A 5,654-nucleotide genomic window follows, 5' to 3' on the forward strand; every position below is an offset into this window, starting at 1 on the left:
TGCCTAAGCCATCAAAAGATACAAACCCTAAGACGTTTTGGCCTTTAAATAGGGCATAAAAATGACATAAAACAAGTCCAGGCCCAAACAGATCATAAAAAATAACATAAAACAGGTCTAGGCCCATCTGGCAACCGCCCGGTGCCACATTTCACCGCCGGGCGGTTTTGCGGCGTGAGGGAAACCGCCCGGCGCTGGTCAACTGCATTCTGGTTGACTGGTTGACTTTTCTGCATATCTTCAACCTTTCTTTCCTTTTCTTGAGTCTAAGACCTTCATCTTCAACTCCATTATTTATTTTTCTCAAATTAGCTACAAAACAATGCAAAATAAGCATAAAATCGCTAAAAACAACTTTTGACTCTCTCCAGACTCATTTATTGAGTTTTGCTTGATTCTGAGCTCATTCTGAGTAGTAAAGGGTGTAATTTGGTCCAAATTGACATATGAAAATAACTGTTTTTCAACCTTCATCATGGACCACCACGTGAAGTCTATCATCAGACATCCCAACCCTAACCCTGCAAATGCAAAGGGGGGGACCACTACATTAACTTAAAGAACGACCTATGGGACCACAAAAACCATCAACGACAACTTTTCCCACAAAACACTTTAACCCATACTTAAAAACCCCCCAAAAACCGACAACGATCATAAACAAACAATTAAAGAAATTCACAAAATATAAGACTAAAACCGACAACAATCATAAACATACTAACCTCTGTTTCGCGATTTTGGTTCTTCACCTTCAATGATAGCCAAATTTACGAACCTTGCACCAGCAGCTTTCTCCCAATTCGCGATTTTGATTCTTCACCTTGTAACCTAACCCCTCTTTTTAACTTCTGTAAAAAGAAACCCCAAATTCATTTTAACCTAACCCCAAAATTTGGATAACGTTTTCATTTTAATTTCACATGTAAAAAAAAAAAAAGAAACAGACACGTAATGAGGCTTGGACCACGGTGGAAGTGACACCTAATGAGCCTTGGACCAGGTGGCAGCTCTAACGTTAAGTTTTTAACGAAGTTAGCCAAAAGGACTAACGTGCACATTTTTTTCAAGAAGTGGGACTACTTGTTACATTTTAAAAAAGGTAGGATGCTTTTGAACAAAACCCCTCTTTCGAGGGACTAAAATAGGTATTAAGCCAAATTTTAACTACTCAAACTTCATTTCACAAAACACCACTATCTTTCTAAAATATATTTTATCTACTTTCAGAGATTCATATATCCCTTTAAATCTTCAATTGCACTCTAGTGATTCAGATAATGAGGAGAACACAACATGGAAATCATTTTTTTAGTTTAGAGTAAAATTCTTTTTTAGTTTACTGCATATTGAGTGATTTACATGCCTAAAAATGTATGTTCGCATATTTAATCTTATAGGTAAAGATAAATATGTATTAGTTTAGATCATAACGACACTTTTGATTTGACTATCATAATTTTTTAAGTACGTTTGAGATTACTATGTTAAATACTATAGTTGAATGCAATAGTTGGAGCTTTGTAAAAGAGATGTAAACATATTGTTGTGATATCCTTTTGAAAGAAAGAAGAGACAAGCATACCTTCTAAATAGAGAATATAAATTCCTAACTTTTGATGCATACCATGAATGTTCAAGGTTTATCTTCTCTAACAACCAAATATTATTATTTGTTTAAACAAAAGTTATCAACAGAATATATACATTCACTTTTGTTTAATCATACTACTTAAATTGGTTAGCAAGACATATACACATAAAAGAAACATAATGATTATTAAAAATAGGTTTAATCATTCAGATAGTTCCTATTTTCGATAACTTTTCTCAATTAGGTCCCTACTTATTTTTTGTTTCAATTGGGTCCTTATTTTTTAAAAATTTCAACAATTAGATCCTTGTTGTTAGTTCCGTACTAACACCATTAAAGAGGTGTTATGTGTCAACTCGTGGTTTTTTAAATTTTTATTTTTATTTTTATTTTTATTTTAATTATTTCTATTTTTTATTTTTTTAAATAAAAGAATTTGTAACATGTCAAGCTGACATTGTGCCATGTGGCAATGACATTGTGACGTGGTACGAGGCATTGTCAGTGTCACGTGTCACTGACAAAGGCCAGATGTCATTACATTTGTCTCAATTTAATCTCTGTATTTTTATTTTGTACCAATTTGGTTCCTGTATTTTTATTTTTTTTTAAATTTAGTACTAATCTTTTTAAAAATTAAATAATTTTTTTCTTTTCCAAATTCAAACAAAATTTAATTTATATATAAATTTTTACAAAATTTTTATACAAATTGATATTTTTTTATTAGAAAAAAAAATACAAACTAATAAAAATTGATATTTTTTATATCAATTTTATTAAAAAGTTGATATTTATTTTAATTTTTCATAAATAAGAATTTAATTGAGATAAAAAAAAATGAGAACCTAATTAAGAAAAGTTACTCAAAATAGTAATTATCTGAATAATTAAACCTTAAAATTATGTTTAACATTTTGTTCATCAAACACAAAATGGAAAACAAAAATTATTTGTTGAACTTTGATTCGTATACAACAATTACAATTATCACTTTAGTATATTTAATTTTAGAAATTCGCAAAGTTAAATTATTTTTGTACGTGATATAAATTAGTAATTTAAAAAGTTTTAAATTAAAATTACTCTTTTAGATCATTTAAATAATCTAATGAAATAGATTTATACTAGAATAATAATAAAAATATTAATAACTTATAATTAGAATTACTAGTTTTGGTCTAAAAACTAGAAAAATTTACAAAATAAAACTAATTAAAGTGTTGGATCAAGTTTCCAATAATTTGCAATAAAAGAAAATAGGTCAAGCCTAGTCTATTGATATTATTCCGCTAAGAAATTAAAGCAAAGCCTAAGATAACAAATTTTGGTAAGATTTAGACTTATTAATTTTAGTAAGAATTAGACTTATTTGTTTGATCCAAATTTGGTTAGAAAGCTTTAAGTGTATTTTTACTTAGCCTTTTACTTCAATTAAATCTCAAATTTTAGGTCATTTTTGTTAGTAGTTACAAACGGTATTGACGTGTCAATTTGTAATATTTTGTTTTTTAAATTTTTTCTAATTTTTTTTTTTGTTTTTCTCGTGTCAACTCTCATACTGCGACACATGGCACTGTTAGTATTACAAGATAATGTCAAGTGTCATAATTTTTTATTTAATTCATTTCATATTATGGATGACAAAAATACATGTGTCTACAGGTAGAATCTATGACGAATAATTGTTATCCACGGTTAATAGATATCCATGGGTAAGGGGTGAAAGAGATGTTCAGTGTTTGACCATGTATGAAAGAGAAGTGATGACCATGGTGTACTCGTGGATAAGAAAAGACTTTCGTTATAGGGGAGGTGGAGGTGGATAATCATAGTCCTTTGCTTGAGGGGAGGATGTTGGGTACAAAGAAAGTCTCACATCAGATAAAATAAGAGATGAACATGAGTTTATATACACATAAGATACCTCTATTGGTAAGAGGCTTTTTGGAGTGGTACCAAAAGCAAATCCGTGAGGGCTTGGCCCAAAGCAGACAATATCTTACCAATGTGGAGATCTATCTGTATGTGTGTGTGTGTGTGTCGAACCTCCCCTATAAGATTTCGTATGGTTACTATAAGATTTGACACAACAACTGGTGAATCAAAAACCAACGAAGCCTTAACTAGTTTTCGAATACCGGTTAAGGACTCACCAGTATTTAAAACTCGTCAAGTCCTTAACTGATATTCCAAAACTAGTTAAAGATTCGATAGGTTTCTAATATCGACGAATCCTTAAATGAGTTTCAAAAACTAACGAAACCTCAATCGATTTTCGAATACCTATTAAGCCTCAAAGGATATCAAAATCCTTTTCCAGAATAACCAACATTACTTATCAACCACAACAATTAGAGCGAGGAACACTGAAGTGGAGGAGAGGACATGGTAGAAGCACATTGGTCAAAGTATCAGAAGAATATTTCAATAATATTCAAAAGTTGGAGGTGTGAGAAGAAAGGGATGAAGTGCAGAGAAAAATACTGCCAACTAAATATAAAATAATGTTTACAAATAAAAAAAACAAGATGAAAATTCCCAAAATAGAGTTATCATTATGAAAATTTTGTATCTCTTATTTGACTAAAAATCTTTATAAAAGAGGTATGAACTTATCTTTTGAATCTTATCTTGGACTTCTTATATCTAAGTGACTATTTTTCTTTGTATTAATGTTTATCTTGCAACTTACAATTGTTTTTTCTCATCACCTTGTCTTTCCAAGTTTTAACTCTATGTTACCTTGTCTTTCCAAGTTTTAATAACTCTATGTTACCTTGTCTTTCCAAGTTTTAATTCTATGTTAGCTCAAAGGTTTTAGAACCAATCACTTTCTTATTTATGTGATTTGATTTGTAAGTTCTTTGTGATTATTGATTCTTTTTATGATTCAAATGAGTTTCCACCAAATATTATCTTGTTTTCTTATTAATTTTTGTTGATGTTATATCATTGGTTCAAATATAAGTTTTGACCCATTTTGTTTTTAGACATAGTTTGATAAATTTTAATGTTCATACTCGTTATTTTAAGTATATATTAGTTATTTTGAGTATATGTTAAAGTTTCTATTTCCAATTTTAGAAGAAGAGACACCATAAAATATTCATCATCAATGGGTCATGAGACAACAATACCATCAAATTTGATATTTGTTTTCATTTAAAACTTTAGGACAAAGCTTGTAGTTTTTTCCCCTCATATGTTGCTCAAGTTATTTATTTCTACACAACTTAAGATTCTCACTCAATTAGATTCCCAAATCTCCCTCTGGAAAGAAATTTTTCTACATTGGTATATTCTTCCTCATATTAAATTGTTTTCTTATACAGAAGTACCTCATTACTAACTTTAACCTATCATTGTTCATCTTAAAAGATATACTTATCTAAACCTCTATCAAGAATACTCTTGATATAAGACATATGATGTCCACTTCAAACTCATTTGAATCTATTACCACAATCAATTATCGACTTTAATATCATTTGCTGCGCAATCCATAAGGTTTAATAAGAAAGTTATTTTCAGAAATGATAAAGCATTTGTAGAAGAGAAAATTACTATCCTTAACAAAAAAGAAAATCATAAAATAATAAATTTAATTTTTTTTCTCACTTATATACTACTCAATTAAAACATTCGTACGTGTTACTCCAACTTAAAATTAAACTCCAACAAATTATTCAGTTACTCTTTACTCGTTGTTCTTATACTTTATTCTCTTTTTTCTTAACCTTCCGTTCAAGTCTCTATTTTTGTAGTATTTATGGACTTTGAAATAACTGTTTTATTTTATTTTCCATTCCTCTTCTATCATTGACAGACCGTAGAATCACTATCGAGGAGCAAATCAAATATACTAAAGATAACAGGAAACTTAGTAGCTATGAAGAGATTTAAGTCATTTTGTCGGTGCTTTTGATAGTGCAGTGTTCATGGGACAAAAGGTCGTTTGTAAAATGAGAGAACTTGCAAAACAAAATTCTTAGGGATAAGGAAAGAGACAAAATTTGGTGTTTACAATCCATAAGCAAAAAATGATTGAAAAGGTACA

This window comes from Vigna radiata, chromosome 7, assembly GCF_000741045.1.
Source record: "Vigna radiata var. radiata cultivar VC1973A chromosome 7, Vradiata_ver6, whole genome shotgun sequence".
NCBI classification, from domain to species: domain Eukaryota; kingdom Viridiplantae; phylum Streptophyta; class Magnoliopsida; order Fabales; family Fabaceae; genus Vigna; species Vigna radiata.